Source organism: Anas acuta, chromosome Z (genome assembly GCF_963932015.1).
Source record: "Anas acuta chromosome Z, bAnaAcu1.1, whole genome shotgun sequence".
NCBI lineage: Eukaryota > Metazoa > Chordata > Aves > Anseriformes > Anatidae > Anas > Anas acuta.
This window is the reverse complement of record NC_089017.1, coordinates 19945240-19967283: the sequence shown is the minus strand read 5'-3', so window position 1 is coordinate 19967283 and position 22044 is coordinate 19945240. Positions and strand designations below refer to the sequence as shown.

At 37.3% G+C, this 22044-nt stretch overlaps 1 protein-coding gene across 3 annotated transcripts in view; it reads right to left on the bottom strand.

Moving 5' to 3' along the window:
• LHFPL2 (LHFPL tetraspan subfamily member 2) overlaps positions 1–22044 on the bottom strand; it is a 132891-nt gene that overhangs the window by 64585 nt on the left and 46262 nt on the right. Inside the window, exon 1 of one of the 3 annotated variants that reach the window (XM_068667112.1) lies at positions 17336–17354. The exons of 1 other annotated variant lie outside the window; for it this stretch is intronic. The gene's annotated coding sequence lies outside the window, so the exon portion shown is untranslated. Of the gene's footprint in view, positions 1–16461; positions 16615–17335; positions 17355–22044 lie in introns of those variants that run through there. One more of the 3 variants, XM_068667111.1, reaches the window with a different exon arrangement.

Below are 22044 nucleotides of genomic sequence, written 5' to 3'. Positions count from 1 at the left end.
TATACAAGAAAAAAAAATTGCAGTTCTCCTTCTAGTATTTCTCCAGTATAATCTACCTAATTTGTTCAATCTAGATCATAATATATATCTACAGACACATAATTCAAAGCTCAAAGCAGCATACCATCAGCATACCATGCAAAGCAATAAAATTTACAAGTTATTTCAACGAGAACAAAAAAAATCTCATTTTTTTTACACTACAAAAAGCATTTCACACAAATGCACCTGCACTGAAGTTTACACCTAATAAAACCCAGATGTACTCCTAATATGCTGCTGATCCATGCTCTTAATTCATGTTTTCCCATCACACCACCTTAACCAAGAAAATGGTACAGCCTAGTTTTACACATCATTAAAATGTTTAAACCAAATACTACATTTTTATAATCCTAGCAATTCCCACAAAACTAAACAGAATAAATACAGCAGCATTAACAGACCTGCACTGTGAATGAAAGATCCCTCTTAGCCCATTACCTAATACAATAAGCACCTGAGAGATCAGTGAATTAAATTACCACATTTATTTAACAAGTCTGTTATTACTTACTGAAACAAAAGATATGCAAATTAATTTTTAGTGAAGTTATTCATTAAAGTGAGTTACGTCCTACAGTGTTTATTTCGTTTAAATTTAAAACCTTATTTGAAATAAATAATATGAAACATCAGCTAGGAGTCCGATCCCACATTCACTGAAATCAATGGGAGTTCTTATCTTTGGTGTTAACTGCGAGGATAAAAAGACATAAATTGTTTACTTTCAGGGCTGTGTAAAAGCACTTAGCAAGTCCACTTTCACAACACACTTGCTAAGTCACATCTCCATGTCACAGACAGGGACAGCAACGCAAAAAGGCAAGTCACCGTCACACGGCAGCACTGCGAGTTACAGCATTGCCAATGCTTTGGACTTACTCCATTAAACACATCACTTCTGACAACTCAAGAGCAACTGAACACCTTCCCTCATTAAGACAGCCAAACTCAGTGTGCAGCTTTGCAGTAATCTCTCCAAAAAGTACATGTCCCCAGTCACCAAAAATGTCCTTGGCCCCATTTTGGACATAAAGACACTCTAGGTGGCTGCAGTTCCGCCACTACCATGAGTGACAAGACAAGAAGCAATTGAGAAAGCAACTCTATCACACTGCTGTCATGGGCACAGTGACAGAGATGTGTCCCATGGACAGTCTCATCACCAGGCACAAGAAGACACCATGTCAACCTGTAACAGTGGGAGCAAGCTGGGAACAGGCAGACCTGCAACACCACTCCAGTCCGGTCTGTCAGCTCCAGCTGGGCTGAAACAGGCTCCTGGGCTGACAGACAAGGGTGAGGAGAGGACCCAGGGGAGGCCGAGTGGGGATGACAAGGCCCATTAATGCCCTCGTGGGCCCTGACATTTGTTTGCTAATTAAATACTCTTACCAATAACATGTTCTTCAGCAATGAACTTGAAACACTTGGCCAGCTCAGGCTATTCTTCTTCCTAAATGTCAAATGGTTTAATAAATAACAACTTCTGAAGAGTATTATTAGCATCCAAATTATTGCCCCAGATTACCACACACTGTGGCCTGCAAAATGCTAAGTTTACAAATAGTCTACTGGCAGAAGTGGAACAGAATGACTCCAAGTGAGACAGCTCAATCTTCTTGTGAAGGCCTAGAGATGGTAACCTTGGAGTTTTGCAAGCACATGTAAGCAAACAGCACACCGTTGTACTTAATGGGTAGACAGCCCAGCACTCTCACAGAACACTGCATGACTCTCCCATCATGATAGTTAGAACAGAAAATTTTTATCTCGCACACATGCACACATGCTCTTCAAATCAACAGCTGCAGGATTTGTTTTGTTTTCAATCCAGCATCTCTTTCTCATGCCAAAGTTATATTCAGAGTATCATCCCAGTGATGCGAACTGCGACTATTACAATTCAATTAAAACAATCAATAAAGTTTCCAAATGGCTTTACAAGATTCCTGCATTTTTGAGTACTCCTGCACCACAATCTAATTATTAGAAACCTGTTTTGTGGTTTCAACTGAAATAAGAAATTTCCTTAAGCAAAATCTTCCCCTCTTCCTACCCTCACCTCTCAAAAACCAGAATCATTTTAACATTCAAATTCTTTTACATTTAAGACAAGGTTTCTAACAGAACATCCAAACACATAACCAGCAACCAACTTACTAAGTCATGAATAAGATTTTACAAGACCTCAAAATACACTCTCAAACTCCTCTATGGTGCCAGGAAAACAGCACTGTATACCTTAAGCACACATTCTGTACTGGACTTATTTACAGGTTCTCCCCTCACAGTTTTTATTTGCAGAGATGTAATAATACATACACATTAAAAGTGACTTATAAAATTAAAGCAACCATAGATACTAGTGACGATTCTTAATAACCCATGTCCAGAGAAGGGCTACGAAGCTGGTGAAGGGCCTGGAACACAAGTCCTATGGGGAAAGGCTGAGGGAAATGGGGTTGTTTAGTCTGGAGAAGAGGAGGCTCAGGAGAGACCTTATTGCTCTCTGCAGCTACCTGAGAGGAAGGTGTGGGGAGATTAGGGTCAACCCCTTCTCACAGATAATTAGCAATAAGACTAGAGGGAATGGCCTTAAGCTGCACCACAGGAGGTTCAGATTGGGTATTATGAAAAATTTCTTCTCAGAAAGAGCAGTCAGGCATTGAAACAGGTTGCCCAGGGCGGTGTTGGTGTCACCATTCCTGGAGGTCCTTAAGGAAAGGGTAGATGTAATACTTAGCAACATGGTCTAGTGGTAATATTGGTGGTAGGTGGACAGTTGGACTGGATGATGTTAGAGGTCTTTTCCAACCTTAATAACTTTATGTTAACCTTTCACCAGTGTAAAGCTTCTTTATAATCATGAAACACTTCAGTGGTTCATTTAATAACCTTGCTAAGTCACAAAACCTACAACTTGGACTAGTTTGAGGAGAAGGAACTTCTTTGAGGTCAAGCTGAACGGCCCATCTGAACATTAGCCAGCCAGTAGGCCTATCATGCACTCAGACTTTAAATTAAAGCTTAAAAAAATAAAAAAAGTACTGCTTAGGACACCAACATCTTTATTGTTCCTTCAAACTTAAGATATTCTATGATCCTGTTGATGTCTCAGAACTGATTTTCAGTCTTGCAGAAACAGAAGACGAAAACCAAATGCAATATTCAATGCAAAGAAAAAATAAAGAAGAGACACTGGGCAAGATTCCATGTGCCTGTCTTTAGTGTTTCAGTAAACTCTTGTTATTAAAACAAAAATCCTTACTCATGTTTTATCTGCCCAGCATTCCTGCTCTGGAGAACATCCTGCAGTTTCTACAGATGCCTGAAAATTCTTAAGTCAACTCTATCCAGCTTGCTTTTCTAAAGGAAAAAATCATAGTCACAAATGCTTCCCTTGAATACGCACGCTTGGGCTTCCTAGCCAGCAATGACTAATCTTTACAATCCCCAAAACAGGTATTCAACATGCCAGAAAGTTTATGGTAATCATAAGATTACTTCCTACAATCTTTACTGAAACTCATGAAAAGGTGTTTGTCATGAAAAACATCCATGTTGAATTAGGAAGAGAGAACAGCTGAACTGATCAAAGGAGAGTTGAGAAAAGATGCAATTTTGCCTTCTTTCACCTAGAAAAACTGAAAGTGCTAAAAATGAAACATAATCGTTTCCTACAGTTACTGTAAGTGGTTAAAATGTAAGAAAAAAAGAAGGCATATTGAAACAACAAGCCAATGTTGGAGCAGGAACATAATAATCATAAACTAACTGTGAATGTGTCTAAGTTGCACATTAAAATATTACTTCTATGCCATCTGAAAGACAAAGATTCTACAGCAGCCTTTAAAGAGAGGTGGAGACAGAAAGCATAGTTTTATGTCAGAAGATGATGACATGTTAAAAGGAATTGCATACAGCCTGATTGCCTGCAATACCAAGGGAACAAACTTGAAAGCTCTTCTCATCCAAATATATATACATTTTTTACAATAAGTTAGCACACCTTCAATCACATCACAGAAAGTATGTACTTAATACCTTAAAGCCACCCCAAACCTTACTGTTAAAAGTGAGACACACATTGTAAGTTCATTTAAAATACTCTTCAAGTATTAAATGTTAAAATGCAGTTTCTCATCTAAGCCTTACCGTCCCTACATGGTTATGGAACTATTAGCTGTGTCCTGTTCTTTTGATTCTCAAATGCTGCTGACAACTGCATTTATTAATCTTGAATCTGCACAAGAGATCTATATTGAATAAATTCACAAAGTCATGTTTAAAGAACATGAAATACTTGGCCATTTAGGTCATTCTAGACCAAGGTTAAAAAACAAGACATGGTGATATAAATATGTTTATTTTTAATATGATTAGCTCTTTTGTTTTTTTGTGAAGTGCATAAACAAAGTAATATCCATGAAAAAAAAAAAAATTGAAACAAAACATGAAAAACTAAGGTCAAGCAGACCTCCACAAAAACAAAGAAGGGAGAAATTGGTCAGTTCACAAAGCACAAGCAAAACAGCCTTTAAAAATCCATAGGAAAGATTTCTTTAAGGATATATAAACTCTTCTTTAGCCTTCATAGATCTCTCTACCAATTGAGCTAAGAGACAACACTTGACCAGAGCATTAACAAACATATCTGAAAATTCCTTCTGTTCCCTCATTCTCTCAAAACATTGTGTTTTGCTATTTTGTTAGCAATGAATATTTTAACTGGCATCGGACACTTCCTTGCTAACAGAGTAAACCTAATGATGAATATGCAAGGTGGTGACAAGTTAAGGACCAGCCAACAAGGGAGTGAGATGGAAGGCTCCCATTCCAAACCCTTGGAAGGCAGGAAAATGCATCAGTACTAATCTCATGCCCCACTCCAGGTTTGAGGGCCAAGAAAATCTGCAAATGAGTTCACAGCTCTCTTAACCATTCAGTTTAACACTACAAGGCTATTCTTAAAACTTCCACCAGAGCTCAATGACTTCCAAGAAACCACTATCAGACTCTGAAATAAGATATAATGTTGTCTGTTCAGTGAAGTTTGCTATAATTTAAGAATCAACAAATTTGTGAGGCAGATTCATGTAGCATATTATTTCCAGTTTATGTTGGACCAAATAACTTAAAAAAAATAATCTTCTATGTATAAATTACACATATTAACAATTGTTTCAATTCTGCAGCAACTGAAAACATATTTTTCAAGACATATGTGTGTATGCATGTGTGAGAGAAGGCAATCATACTGGGAAAAATTATGAATAGCCCAACTTCCATGAGCTTTCTTATGAATTATGAACAAATTAATTCCAAAAACATGAATCAGAAAATTCCTTAAGTCTCATTGTCTGGTTGGTGCACTAATTTAAATCTGTAATTCTGTAAAGCTTTAAACTGTAAATTTGAGACCTTATCTACTAACCTTTTCTCCTTAACTAGCTTTCTGAAGTCTGAAGTATTTGTATGGGCAATCTATCTTTTTAAGGGATTTTTCCAATGCAGGCTGAGTTTCAGAACACAACATGAGTGTATTTTCTTACATAATTGTTTTCTTATGGTATTTCAGCAATTGAATATTGATTCAAAACCTCTTACAGGCAGAGCTGGCTGCTTTAAATTATTGCTTTTGAAAACGCACAGATGATATGCAGCTACTTTACTCCCCAATATCCTTTGCAGCATTCAAAAGAGTTCTCAAGTAAAGGGAGAAAATTATACAGATATTACAGATATACACAATCTCTTTCATATTCATATACGTAATATATTCTGGCTCAACTCAGGTGGTCCCCAGAGGTTTTGGCTCTCTAGAAAGAGTGAAATATCTGAAACAGACATTTTTCTTATTCATTTATTAGCACTGTTTTCAAAGGACTGTTCAGAGAATGAAGCCCAAGAAAAATGCAAATTCTCCACTCCACGCTCAACTAACAAAGCATCCAATCGTTCCCACTGAGCTCCAGTTCATTTTGTATCCACATGTAAGTGATTAAGAGTACATTGTTTGAAACTTAATTCCACATCTGTTCTTCTGTGGGACTTGGAAAACTGATGCATTTTTCTGATAATTGTTTGCAGAGAGGATAATCACAAGCATGTGTAATAGTATCCCAAAGTGTAAGGGGAAAACACCATGAGTCTAAGATTTTTTTTTCTGAATATTTTTGTTTCTTTTCTAAGTAGATAAAATATATATATAGTTTCAGATGAAAATGATCAATAATGTCTTGAGAAGCTATCCATTATAACTTAAAAAAAAAAAAAGCAAAGCCCAACAAGTATGTGGTGGGGTTTTTGTTTTTGTTTGTTTGTTTTGTTTTGTTTTAAAATATCCCAGTAGTTTACCCAGAGAGCTAAAATCCATTTTGTGGTCTGCCAGGTAACTTCAAAAAATTATTTAAAAGTGGCAAAAGCAACAACACATAAAATACATGGCTTCTTCATGAAGCCATACAGTTATGAGAGAACTTTCTACAGTTCAGAGAGTCAGCATCTTGTGAATGGATCACACATTTCAGTGATAAGGATGTATTTTCTTTAGATGTCTAATGAAATACTGACAAGCACAGAAAAGTAGATAAGAACTCTTCACTGTTTTTGCTAATGTAAGTGCAGACAATATCAAAGGGTACTGGGGAATGTAAGGTTCAAGAAAGCACTTTTCCATGTGAGATGCAGTTGGGTGTTAAATTTCTCATTTGCTCAAGAAATTACTGGACAAGTTAATGAAGGAAAGATCCACTGAAAGCGATTAAACACAAACTTGCCGCCTTTGACTCAGTACATCCTTGAGATGCGGAACAATGGATACTACAAAAGCACCAGTGTATATTTACTCCGTTCTCTAGGCCACTGGCTATCACTATATACTAGGCTAAATAAAACTTTGGTCTACTTTTTTATTTATGTCCTTAGGACATTATGTATACGTATATATAGGTCAAGCGAAGGTCCAAGATAATGGACTTTCACTTCAATAACAAGTACAAGAGTGACATTAACTGTAATGATTCAGGAAGAAATTCATAGGGATGTCATAAGGTAGCTAAAAATGCCTTTAACAAAAAAAAAAAAAAAGCTTAATGCTGAGCTTGAAGTAATAATTAGTCATCAATGAGGACATGTCGAAGAAAGGCCAAAATTTCAGTTCAGTCAGAGCAAACTGATGAGTCAGTTAAAGAAACCAGATACTGCTGCCAACTTGTACAATTTTATTGTGAACTTCCTGACACTTGATGATTTTGTTAGACTGCAAATGCCAGAGATACATGATTAGCTCACATTTTAAGAGGTGTTTTCAAATTTTTCTCTGTATCACTAGGACTAGAAACATGGATGACATCAGAAGCTAAATTCACTTAAATTGTAGGATCAAGAGAGTATTTCTTTTCTTTCTTTTTCAGTTTTCATTGTTTTGTTTGTTTGTTTGTTTTTTCTCCTCCTCCTTTTTCTTTGCTGGTTCTGGCAATAGTGAAAACAAGGTTAAAACCCAGAATTCCCACATGTTGCCAGTTCTGAAACTCTGAAACACTGAAACACCTCAGATGAACTAGATTAAAAACATGAATGGGAACTGGGTGGGCTTCCTGAAGCAGAGAAGTAGAAAAGGCACAGGAGAAATAAAGTTCAACTAACAAACTAACAAAACACTTATAATGCGTAAAAAGACACTATTCGGAGAAGGCAAAAAGTCGATCTTCTACAGCAAAGTAACTGCTGGATTTCAAAAGTTTTCTGCTAAGCAAAATTGCTATCTTGCATTAATTAATTAAGGACTTCAATTTAAAATGTGTAGGATAACCCACTCCATAAGTCAGAAGAGACAAAAAGGACCTGTTGCATTAGATAGTTATATATTGTTAATTTCATTATGTAACTTAAAGAATGCCACAAAGGAAAGATTAAAAATGCAGAGCATGTGATCAGACGGCATTGTGCTTTGGAAGAAATATTCCTACCAGATCTGTATTGAAGCTTAGTAGCTTCAATACACTTCAGAAGTAGTTTCAATACACTTAAAACACTAAAAGAATAAGCAATATTGCTTGAACAAGGACTAAAATACAACATATAGCCTTATTTTTACATAAAAAGGGGTCAGTTTATGCACGTGTGATTATCATACCAATCAACAACTGTTAATGTATCAATCCAACTGTATCATACCCAGCTGTAGACAATAATGACTGAGTTTTATTGTCTCATTTAATATAATTTAACACTTTAAAGAATCACTGAAGGCTCCCTGCTGGTCAGGTAAGATTAGACAGTCATTAACCATCTGCAGACAAAGATCAGGTGAACAAGCAAAATTCCCTCCCATACCTCCAATCATACTAATGCCAAGACAGCACCAAAGTTTTCACAACTTTCTTTCCATGTGCTCTAGGCACTGGAAGACGTGTACTTTTATTTATTGATTTATTTTTAAGTATGAGTATCCTCTGCCAACAGCATTTCCTAAAAAATTCCAACTTTTTTTTTTTAATAGTTACATGTGTGCATATGAATATGCTACACCCCTATATTTATACCCCAAAAATATAAACTTAGCTGCTTCAAAGATGTGTAAGTCTTTTTCTTTTTTTTTTTTTCTTTTTTTTTTTTTTTTTCCCTGCTAGGGTGACCAAAAGGCTAAACAAAATTCAGTACACGTAGGAGTCCCACGGGTCCAATCCACTTTGTCCTTCTGTAATTGTACTAAAAGCTTGCCTGGAGTCTCTCAAGGCATCTGGAGTTGACACTTCTCCTATTTATCCAGCTAAAGAAAGGTCCCCTGCTTCTCCCCTGCCAATACCATGAAGAATTTAATGCATCAGCAGGGACTTGAAGCCTGAAACTCTATCCAGTATTTTCATAAAACGATTCACAGACTTGCACTGACTTCTTTTGACTTAGAGCAAAGGGTTTCCATGCAGCAATTTGGAACTAGATTAATCCACTCATTTCCAGCAGGAGGAGAGCAGAGGGAGAGCACTGTAACATACAACCACAGAACTGATTTTAACATACTGAGACAGAAGAGAAGTCCCAATCGGAATGGCTTCATGCCTTCTTAAAAAGATCACAGCACCTATTTAATGCCTCCTGTGAAAAAAGTAAGGACAAACACCAAGCAACGGAACAGAAAATTAAGCTGGCAATAAAAAAAAAGGGGAACCAAGAAACATGAGGAGACTCTGCTTTTTACTTTACAAGAGGAAAGCAGCTTGGAACCAAATCTTACTCCACATCAACACTCCCTGTAACAACAAAGAACCAGAGGAGGAACCAGATCAAAGGAGCATTCATGAGCAAAGCTGAACACATTCTCTTTTTTATAACTAAAATAAAAGACAAATACATAGCACAGAAGGAAACCCTTTCCTACCACATTTACTGATAAATTTGTCAAAGAAATGCTCATCCACACTTCCACTTTTATTATCCCATCCAGTATAATAAGTATCAGAAAGGCCAGTTATACTGCATTTAGCTTTTTGAGAATGGACTAATTTTGTGATTAATTTTGTGATTAATGCCACTCCAACTTTTTTAAATTGCTTGCTTGTGCAAAATGGCGTGTTCGTTTTTTCTGAAACTTAAGATGTCCTCCATTAACACAGGACAAAAGGTTGAAGTGTGCAAAATGTGAATTTTATTTAAAGTACACAAAAAAAACACATAGCAGCTTTTCTGTAAGAAATCAGAAGTTTATTCCAGTCATGTAACTGTTCAAAGTAAGAGAAAACAATAGCCGTCAACCATGAAAAGAAGTGACAGAAAATGAAAAAATAGAAGATGGAATACAGGCATTTCTTTTACTTCTACAGTGCTTTTTTTAGCCACCAGAAAGCAGACAGATCTACCATTCCTATATACCAAGTCTTATATAACATCCAGTCTTACATATTATAAAATGTCCTTTCAATTCCCAGGGCACCTACTATTGAGATCCTAAAATTTGTCTTCATCTTCCAAATTCCTTATCAAGGGCAACAAACTACCTCAGTGACTCAGGATTTATCAATCTTCAGTCTCAGAATCATCAGAAATATCTGAAGTAATCAAGCAACAAGTTATATGTAATAATCCAGAAGCACAGCAGAAAATAATCGTATTACAAAGCCCTTGGTTTATGCATAGTCACACATTAAGAATGGAAATTAGAAACTCAGCTTGCAAGTAGCAGGAGGGCCATTCTCTAACAAAAGTAGTGATACGGAGGGAGGGCCATATTATGTACAAAAGGTATGCATCTTCACAAGTCATAAACAGCATAAATATTTCACAATCACTGAACACTCAGGAAGGATATTAATATCCCATAATACACACTAAAGTTTCTGCAGCTCTTTCCAGTTTTCTGGAAACAAAGTTCAGCCAGTGAAAAGCACATTCAGGATTGTGCATACATGTACAGCATTCCAGCTTCCTCATATAACAAGTCATCCACAGGAAATGCTCTTTCAAAAAGTTCAGTCAATTTTTGAAACGTCCCTGTCATTTCTCTTCTGAATAATTTACAGTCTTATTAAAAACACTTGATATGCTAACAGTGTTTTTAGGTAGAATAAACTCATAAGTATTCTAATGAAAGATTCCTAATGATTAATTAAAACCCTAATTGCACAAAAAACAAACAAACAAACAAACAAACAAACACTAGTATTAGATACTGTTAATTTCTGGGTATATATTCAAGACACTTGTAACATTGCTCTCATTAGGCAATGTACTCTGGGTGTCCCTGCTTCAGCAGCAGGGTAGGACCAGATGGCCTCTGGAGGTCCCTTCCAACCTCAGCCAGTCTGCAGTTCTGTGAATTAATCTCTCATATCACATTGCAAGATACAGTACTTCTATAAAGTGTGTTCTCAAGTTTAAAAATACTTCAAAAAGTCTGTATATCTACAACAAGTTTTTATTACTCCTGCAATCTAAACAGTTTGCCTTTACTTAATTAGATACCTTTTTGGCTTTTCCAATACAAACAAAACAGTGTTACCTACTATACTTGCCATTTGAAGCATATCAAAGAGGCGTAACGTTTATTTATTTATTTATTTTCCAATTTATTTACATAACAGTAGAAGCATGAACTACATTTTTTCTTCTGCATTTATTATTACTGTATACCCAATGAACACATGGCTACAGCAGAAAACCTGGTAGAAGGTGCAGCAACAGCCCCCAGGCCACTGCCATCAGGGCTTGTGCTGTGGACCCACAGAGCACCCCCACACTTCATCACATAAGCTTGTTGGTGACCATCCCTCCAAGATTAATCTGTTATATAGATCCTACTTATTTTAGTCTTTTGTCACTGCTGTTCAAAAGCAGTTTAGATACTAGCTATCTACTAGCTATCAGGTTTTAAACTCTGTCCTGCATAAGCCATGAATACAGAGATTCCCCTCTCCAGAACCTAGCTTGCTGAAAAGATGTGTGTTTTAATACTTAAGGTGAAGGAAAGATCTAAATAACCAAATATCAGAACATTGCATATTGGGCAACATCATTCACTGAATCACAGCTGAAGCCATCACAAATGCAAAGCCCCTGTGGTACTATTGCTAAACTGGTTTGAATTCAACTTTTCCATAACTTTCCAGGAAAGCTAAGTGATGTTTTTGATGTATGGTGGAATCTATTTACAACATTTATTCAGTGCAAACTGCCAGAGTCCTGCTATTTCCTACAAAAGAATGGAGACCCCTGCCTTCACTTTATAGGTAGTAGTACCTCAGTGTTTCTGGTACCTTCCTTTGAGGTGCTATAAAATTTAACAGAACTTTTGGAGCCCACCCTGATGGCACCCTATAACAAAAAGTACAGATTTTGACTACTAGTAAGATAAAATACAAATTAATTCAGAACTGTGCGCTCACTTAATTCATAATACATTCCCTGTTTTCTTCTTCTTCTTTTTTTTTTCCAAAGATTTTTCAAACATATTCAAATTAAATATAGATTTTGATGCAGTACTTTGTCCTCACCTGTACTCCTCTTCCTTAGGCACCTGCTCATGGTTGTAGATGTGGATATTGCTGCTTTTCCCACAGAGCAGCCAAATCAAAGGCAACCAGTGCCAACTGATAAGACACAGCCATGCTGCCGCACAGAAAGACAACTGAGTGGTAAATTGTACCTGGGAAAACAGTCCAAGTGGTCTGGCCAGAGCAGGGATAGCTGAAGAGTCTCTGGCAGACAGAGAGTTTCAGAAACACACACTCCTCATCCAGAAATTGCCTGCCTGCCCTGCTGGCTCCAGCAGAGCAGGAGCCATGTGTGGTTTCTGCAGCCTAAATTTCCTTTTCTTTGGGATAACAGCCTGAACTCCACCAGCAGTGGCTGAGTCCAGCCCCTCAGGAAATAAACATCTGGCTCTTGACATTGATACATGAAGAAAAACCTGCTTCTGGGTAGACAATACACAGATCTGTAATTCTGAACATTCCCAGCCTACATTTGGATTTTGGTGAAGTAAGTAACTTAAACAGCTAAACAGACAGACTTTACACAGCAGACATCCTGAGATCTCACGACATTTAGCTCCCAACAAGATTTTCTTGTTTTGTTGTTGTTGTTATAACTAAGAATAAAAACCCTGTACATTTTCCAGGCTTATTTGTAAGGTTAAAAGCTTAGTAAAATTATTTACCCCATTTCTAAGTACTCACTGGCAACCTTGAAGACAAACAGTTCAGTATGGTGGCACATACTGATAATTAAGCTTGGCTCTATGCATAATGGCTTCCTGCAAAGTCAATTAGAAGCATCTTGATCCTGAAACTTTTTATTATTACTTTTATCAAAGATCAATCAACTAAACACTACTTCATTTTCTCCAACCATCAACATTACTTTCTTCGTAAACAACCTACAATGTTTCCATTATCACACTATATCACACTACAATCAAACTCCACAAATATTTACAGGCAGTTTTAAAAGCCTGATCAAAGAAACTTTTTACTGGTAGTTGGTTGCCTCAATCACTTTTTTGACAATTTTAAAAATTACATGCATCAATGATCAGGAACCTGTGAGGCCAGAGACTTCATATAGCCTTTAGTCACAGTTGGTGTTTTTTGGGTTGTATTTTGTTGTTGTTGTTGTTGTTTTGTCGCTATCAAGTAATATAAAGATGCATATCACATTTGGTTTGTTAAAATGTGTTGCTTGCAATTGTTATCTAGCAAAAAAAAATAAAAAATTCACAGGCAGCTGCTGATGACAAACAAGGAAAACAGAAACCTTTTCTTTCTGCATCTTCAAAATCAGAAGCCTTATGGAAATTCTGGAAACTTTACATGTATATAAAACCAAAGTTGAATGTTATGCTACAAAAAGCATGTTCTTCATTAAAATTAGTAATCATGTCTTTTAGGTTTAATGCAGTTTTGCAGCTCCAAAGTTCTTAGTAGTGAATTGATTTCAGTTCCTTTAAACCTTTATCTAATCCTATTAACTATCTACCACAGAATGATTAAATGATTAACATTCAAGAACCCTACTACCGCAGGTCTGGCTTCTTCAGTTATAGGCTTCACCAAAGATTTCACCACCAGCCTCTTACTGTTTGTAAGGCAAAGCCTTGTTTACTGAGAACCTTTCAAAGTTTTGTTTAAAGTTTACAGTGCTCTTGTGAGACTCCACCTAGAGTGTTGTATTCAGCTCTAGGGTCCCCAGCACAAGGAGGATGTGAACATACTTGAACAAGTCCAGAGAAGGGACACGAATATGATCAAGGGGCTGGAGCACCTCTCATATGAGGATAGGCTGAGGGAGTTGGGGCTGTTCAACTGGAGAAGAGAAGGCTCCAGGGAGACCTTATAACAACTTTCCAATACCTAAAGGTCTTGCAGAAAAGCTGGGTAGGGTCTCTTTGTAGGAACTGTAGTAATAAGACAAGGGGGAGTGGCTTTAAACTATAAGAGGGTAGGTTTAGGTTAGATATAAGGAAGAAATTGTTTACTATGAGGGTGGTGAAGGAACTGGAACAGGTTGCCCAGAGAAGCTGTGGATGCCCCATCCCCAGAAGTGCTCAAAGCCAGCTTGGATAGGGCTTTGAGCAACCTGCTCTGGTGGGAGGTGTCCCTGCCTATTGCATGGGAGTTGAAATCAGATGGCCTTTAAGGTCCCTTTCAAAACAAACCATTCTATGATGCTATGATTCAAAGAAATGAATGCCAAAACAAGAAAAAGCTGAAGAGTGAAAAAATGAAGTCTTATAGGGACTGCCTGAAGATGAACATAAAGCACATCCTTTGTAGTCACAGAACAACAGATTCAACCTGGAAGCCACTCTGAGTCTTCATGTTTGAGCAGTGATCCAACATTGCAAGGACAAGAAGAGAAGCCAAGGAGCTTCTTGACAGCAATTTTGGGGAATCTTAGACTGTTAGTGATGCAGCTGTCATCCTTCTGCCTATGTGGAAGGACAACCTTGTTCAAAACTTCTTTTAAACAATAACTTTGGAGGGATTTTTTTTCCATTTGTAACACGGATGATCTGAAACAAGGATGATCTGAAGTGAAAAAAAATAATTTAAACAAATTAATAATAAAACTAAAATGGGAAGCAAAAAGAATGGAGGTGGAAGAATATTTTAATAACTCTTGAGGATAATAAAGGAGCAACCTTCCTTCTCTAATTTCCAATTTTGTTAATGCTTATATAAAACAAGTTGAATATTTTTGTCTACATTTGAAAAAAGCTCATTATAAAAGACAGAATGCTAAGGGTGCTTAATACTCTTAGATGAAACATTAAAAAAAAAAAAGAAAGAGAGACCTGTGCAGGAAAGCTGTGAAGCCAACAATGAGACCAAATAAATTTTCTATATTCCTACAGAATAAAAACAAAGCAAAACAAAAAGTTTTCATGGCAACTTTCAGTGTCCTATTTATCAACTGTTTCAGTGTCCTATTTATCAACTGATCAAGTATGTCTCTAAAATCATCATTAACATAAATAACAATATGAAAGGAACATATATTTAAGGCTCAGGAGTAAGAAAACAATAAATTCCTTCTAGTACTTTTGAATATAGTTGAATACAGCTCTTTCATAGTGCAGCTATGCACAGTAAAGAGATGAAGGGCACTCCTTAAAAGAGAAGGGAAGAAAAAAATACCTTTAGTCCCTTATAGTTTACTTATTTTATTTATAGGTTGTGCAAATTACTACCACTTAATGCAAAGCATTAACTCCTAAGGGAAAGCATGAAGGACACATTTCCTTCACTTAAGCATTGGGGTTAGTAATATGTTTACATTGCCCCAAACAGCTTTTAAATTCAACTATTCCACCCCATTTTACAAAAAGAAATATATTCGTGTATTCAGTCAAAAGAATATCTGTAAATCAAGAGTATTTTCCTGGTTCAACACAATGCTAATGGGATTTCCATTTGTTTCCTGTCTGAATTTTAAGGAAGGACTTTTTTTCTGATAAACGCATCTTTCTTATTTCTGCAAATTACAAAAAAAAAAAAAAAAAAGTTAAGGAATGATATTTGCCAGACCCTCACCCAAGTGAGTGACAGGAGCTTTATTCACAGACCTGCACACCACAAAAAAAAACATCTTGCTGAACATTCTTATGTGCATATAGCTCGTTTCATAGGTTGTGGAGTTTAACCTAACATTGAGTATTTTCATTTTCTTTCTTCCCAAATTCACAGACACATGAACAATACCCTGGCCACTGAAACCAATCACAACCAACCACTGCAGTGACTTCAAAAAGTCCTTTTCTACTGTTTAAGGCCACAAGAAGAGTCTCCAGAGCAGTGGTAATCTCCACGTTCTTCTTGAGAGCCAAGAGCTTGAGCTCTCCTCTCTGGCCAGGAAAGGTGGGACAACCTGAACCACCTCGCAGTGAGAAACACATCTACTTTTCACTTCATGGCTAAGTGCCCTAACAACTTGGTTGTCACACAGGGAGCAGGACAGCATCTTACTACTCCAATAATTTTGTATTTCCTTTTGTTTTGGTTTGTTTTTTTTGGGGGGGTAGGGAAGAGAGTGCTTACGTTTATCTGCAGGAAAAGACTCTAGCGTGGACATGCCTCCTGAGAAGTGTGAAACATCCACCGGGGACAGGTTTCTGCCCAGAACACCATCCTTGCCATTTATAGTTTGCTTCTTAGGAATATGATGCTGCTGAAACACACCCACACAGTTTCATCCAGCATTTTTACATCTTCACTCTCTGAAGCTTTTTAGAGCTTCAAATGTACATTTTTAAGGCTTAATTTAAAAATAATTTAAATGTGTTCTAGTTTCACACTGACACTGAAGCCAATAAGGGCCCATAAAGGCAGCTTCCTGCCTCAGTTCCCTCTTCCCCCCCATACTTCAAAATGCCTGGGGACCCGATCAGAAATCTCTACATGACCAAGATTTCCAGCTCACCTCTCAGTGCTGTCTTTTCAGAAGCTTTCTGTTCACACTGCCACCAGCCTCCTTCAGCCACTTTCAGCTACAGCATCAGCACTGCTCCCTTCAGCAGTTCGTTGCTTCATTGTTTTCTCCCCACACTGTTATATCTTCCTCCATGACCCATTCCACCCCTGTTTTCAAAGGGCTGTGACAAGGTCTCTTATCTTGGTTCCTTTTCCTGTGGAAATTAAAATTTCTTGAAACATTACTCTTCCACACAGCAGCTGAGGAAAACTGGTTTTTATCTAGCGTGCAGTTCTTCCTCAGTTCTGCTTACTGGAAGCCACAGGATTTGATTGAGACAGATGGGCTGGATCATCCACCCCAGACCCCTCACTGAAAGCACACACAGGAAAGGAGCGTAGAAAGAGTTACAAGGATGCAGAGAGCTTACAAGCAGCATGAATTTTCTTAGAAAATCTGTTAATTGCACGTAGACAAATTCCCCAAATCATTCCAGGCATATTGTATATATAAGCATTACTGGCCGATTTTAAATCTTTTCCAAAATATATCCAACAGCTTAATGGTCTCAAGATTACACTAAGATGAGAGAAGGTACTTCTGGCTCTTCTTATTTTCATAGTGAAGTTTTAACCCCTGTGCAAATGGATGTTCAGAAAACAAAGGGTCTGGCTAAAGCCCACGTTTTTGAGTATTATTTTTAGCTTTCTTGACGCTGAAGGAATTCACTACAGGCTCTCTATGGTATGGAACAACGTTCCCACCAGTCTCTCTGTTACAAATTAATGAAAAGCTGGCTACTCATTCTCTGCCTAAAGGCATCTACCATGCATCATAAACTTCAGTCATGGGCACTGAAGAACAGATCAGTGTACAGCCTCACCGTAATAATCCAGCTGAAGCTCTCTGCTTAACATTCCTTGCAGCAAGATGACCTCCTGAGCCTTCTAATACAATTAATTCTCCTGTCCTCTCCTCCTCTCCCATTGCCAGACTTCTCCAAAAGTGCCATGTATGCAGAAAAAATAGAGAAGTTCCTTGTTCCTCTTTAAAGCACAGGACAGTCACGTTTTTAACTGCCACACTCTACAAAAATATAATGTTGAGTTTAAAATAAAGATCAAGAACTAAGTATTTGCAAAATTGTATCAAAAGGACTCAGTGGTGATCTCTGCATTAAAAGCCCTGCCCTAAACAAGACCTATAAAGCACTTTAACTGTGTACTTTGGAACAATGCCTAGAAACAAGGCTACAAAGAGCCCCTCCACACCCAAACCAATGCTCTTCGACTGATATTTTACAGCAAAGCAAATATAAAATGATAATAAAAATCACTTAGCTATGAAAGAAAAAAAGTAACCTTAAACAACAACAAAAGTGCTGTATATTCAAAGTAAGATTTTTAAAAGTGATAAGCACTTGCTTAGTTCAATTGCTCCTGCTAGTATCAGTAGCATAGCTTTAAACTATTACTGACTGCTACAGAACAATTCAATTTTGAAGCACTAAAAATGTTTAATTACAGTTTTAATGCTACTCTAAATTTGATCTATTGGGCATACAAACCTTGCCAGTCAGAATTCTCAGTTTCTAAGTAAAAGGGACATTTAACAATTCAAAGAAGGAAGGAGCCAAGGCATTGTAACAACGTAACTTAACCACTGTGTGAGTTACTAGATAATAGCACAAGTGCAATCACTTGTACTACTTTGAAAACGACGTTTTAAGTCATCATTTATGACCATTCTGTTAGAAAGCATTAGCCTGCTTGCCAAAACTTGTAGTTTGCTTTCAACTTCTGTAACTCAAAACAACACTGACAAAGATGCAGGGGAAACACCTATAAAATATTTCCCCTTAATTTTAGGCTCAATTATTCATAGCAGGCCACATATTGGCCCAACTCCTTTCACTTGCTGACCTGGTCTTTATTCTGCTTTCCAGCAGACTTTCCTGTCCACTTTTTAAATTCTGTATGGTATGCAGCTCCAAGTAACATTTAGTAGAGAATGACATGGTCTAGTGCAAACTTCTGTTGTGGAGCTGCAAACTGCACATGTGTCTTATTCTCCACGCAAGCTAGCAGGCAGTAAGGAAAACCACACCATCCATTGGATCCTTTTCACTGCTTAAGCTCTCCATACAGTATATGAAAAAAAAAATCAAACAAAACAAAGATACATATTTCACCAACTTTTGGAGGAGTGAAGTCTGAATTATTTTAATTAAAATTTACAGTGTGTTTGGCTGCTAATGGAAAGTTTGCATCTAAAGTAAACCCTTATATGGTAAAGAATTCCTCAGCTATGGAAAACTAATTAAAGTAGTTCCATAAGTTCTTGCTAATAATGAAACTTATTTTTGTCAGATTTGTCTTTTGCAGTTTATCAAGACTTCTGACAGCATATTTTATAGTCTCTCCTGCACTTGGCCACCTATTTCTGTAAAATGCAAAGGTACCCTGCTAGTGTTGACAAGTCTGCCTTTCTGTCAACGGCTGTAATCAACCATATGAATGAAAAATTAGAGAGAGAAGCACTTAGAGAAGCCAGTCCAGAAAACTAACAGCTCATGGAGGGAAATGCCTTATAACGAGGCTGTATAAAAGACACTTACATAGCAGGTAGGGCTATGTGCTAAACACACTTGTTAATTCTTAATATCACAGAGTACGGTTTCCTCCTAATGCAGGAATGAACAGGACTGAGACATTTTTGTTTGGGCCACGTCCCACCAGCCTCGCTGCTGACTTTCTACCACCACCTCACATTCAAGACATTCATGTTTAGCAGAGATCTACTCACTTTTCACTAATCCTGCACACTGCATAGCACTACTATACATTGTAAACCCCCAAAGCCATACACGCACTGTCCTTTCTGCTACTGTTTGCTCCATATAACCTCACTCCCCTGTGCAAGGCCAAAAGGGTACAGCATAGCCAAAAGGGGAGTAACACTGTGTTTGATACACTGCAGACAGGCACATATTGCTGGCTAATGGGCAAGAAAGCCGTAAAATTGGACTGACAGGGTTTTGGGAAAGATTCTGCTTAACAAACTTTGCTCAACAAACTTGGGTCATGATTTGGATCCAATTCATAACCAGGTATAGATGGATGATTTACTTTGGAAACAAAACCAGGTGTTTGTTACTTTACATTCTGAAATAATTCTGTTCCTATTTAACTGAAATTTTACTTAACGTCTTGTTTCTCAGACACATGAGCTGTTTATCAACATATTTATTAAAGTAAGATGCTGTAATAAGATTGCCTTCAGTGTTCTCAAATCTTTATATAAAATAAAAGGAGAAACCATACAAATATACCTATTACAAGTGTATTGCAATGACTATGTACAGCATACAAAGAGAGGAACTTAAATAATATACTACTCATGGAAGTTTTCATTTTCAGAAATACGCTGGTTCCTTCTTAATTTATAGGTGTAATCTGTAATTCATAATAATTGCAAACAGGCATTAATAGGACTTCACAGAAAAAGAACCTCAGTTAATTGAAGAAATCTTAGCCCAGTTTTACTGGTGGGAAAGTAAAAAACTATAGTGCCTTGGCCACCAGCAGTGCTTTCACAGTGTTGTAAGACTGACTGGAGCCCTGTCAAACTTTCCAATGCCAAACAGACTTGAAGTCTTCAGCAAAGAAGAAAAATCATCAAGAATAAGAGCACAGAGGCTGGCAGAATGACTGATGTATGGAAAAGTCAACAAGCAACCATTTCTCACTGAAAACAAAACAAAACAAAACAAAACAAAACAAAACAAAACAAAACACAACCCCCACACTAGAGGGCAGCCGATGAAGTGGTAAATCTGAAACAAAATGTTTGTTCTTCACAACCCATAATACTTAAGTTAGTGAATCATTGCATCAAGACTCTGGACACCCACGAAGCATAAATGGGCTCAAAAAAGAACTACATGTAAATTCTCAAATGACGGACATTCTACTGCTTATTTAAACCAAACATGCTTGTGTGCAACTTTCAGCTAAGGCAGTCCCTAAAACACTAATTAAGGGACCCAACCATGGGAAAGACTCACTATACTTAATGCACTTTTTACATTTTTCTCCCAAAGCACCTTTACTGGCTGCCTTCCATGAGAACATTGAGCTAAAAGGACACTTGGTCTGACCAGAATACAGCTTTTCTTCTTTTCTCATGAAGTACTGGAAAAAATGCCAAATAAAGGCAGACAAACCAACATGCACAAAATGTACAGAGACATTAGAGTGTTACTCCCCTCCCATTCAATCCTCCTCCCCTTCACAAGAAGCATTAATTACTATTTCTGCAAACAACCTGATATAATGTATGACAACAGATTTGGACATTTGTATAAGTATTGTGAGAAACAAAAATTACAGATGAGAAAAATGATTTTACTTCTTTCATATCTGTGATTTTATTCACTGCTGAGAAACAAGCCATGATCCACAGCTAGCTCTCAAACAGGAAAACAAATTAGGTACAACCAGATATAAAGGCTGAGGTTGCTTTCTGCAAAGAGGTTAAATACCAGTGCACTTTTAGAATGCTGTTCCAGAAATCAAGACTGGACAGGTGGATCTCATCTCCGGAGTGTTCCAGTGCAGCGCATTGATCTTACTCAGTCCAGGGTAGAAGTCGTTTAGACCAAAATTTCTGCTACCTTCTTGTCTTAAATGTTACTTTTTTTTTTTTACTTTTTTGTTTGTTTGTTTGTTTGTTTTCAGTTAACCATTACATTTCCATCAAAATCTGCATCACTTCAGTTTTATCTAGAATTTTGGTCAAATCAAGTCTGCTGAAGGAATAGAGCACCTCACTACTCTCTGACATAGTATTTCCCAAATATATATAAAAAACAGTCATTCCTCTGGGACTAGCTCTTGTTTCAGAAGCCAGTTTGCTTTTTTTTTCCTTGAATCAAATTGCACCTACACTAGTAGAATCACAAATGGAACCAGAAAAGACTTCAGAAGATCATCTTATCTAATACTTACTGTGAGATACAAGCAAATATAGATAGTTCCTCCATGAAAATATTCGGTGTCTCATGTCTCACCAGTTTCTGGATATCTCTCTCATTTCGAAGGCTATTTCACAACATCTTTAAGTCATCTATTCAACAACTAACTTACACACGTGTTATTGAGAATATGAGAGCTAAAGCACATCATAAATGCAGGGTATCAATCAGCTGCCACAGAAATTTGTATACCTTAGACAGTTCTTATCTTTCTATTATCCACTCCAAGTCATACTATCTCCCACTAGAGAAAGCAGAAAAAATAGTAGTATCTCATAGAATAGAATAAAATCATAGAATACCCCAGGTTGGAAGGGACCCATAACGACCATGGAGTCCAACTCCTGGCACCACACTGGTCTACCCAAAATTTTAGACTACATGATTAAGTGCACAGTCCAAACACTTCTTAAACTCCAACAGGCTTGGTGCAGTGACTATGTCCCAGGGGAGCCTGTTCCAGTGTGTGACCACCCTCTTGGTGAAGAACCTCTTCCTGATGTCTAGCCTAAATCTCCCTTGCCTCAGCTTGACAACATTCCCCTGGGTCCTATCAC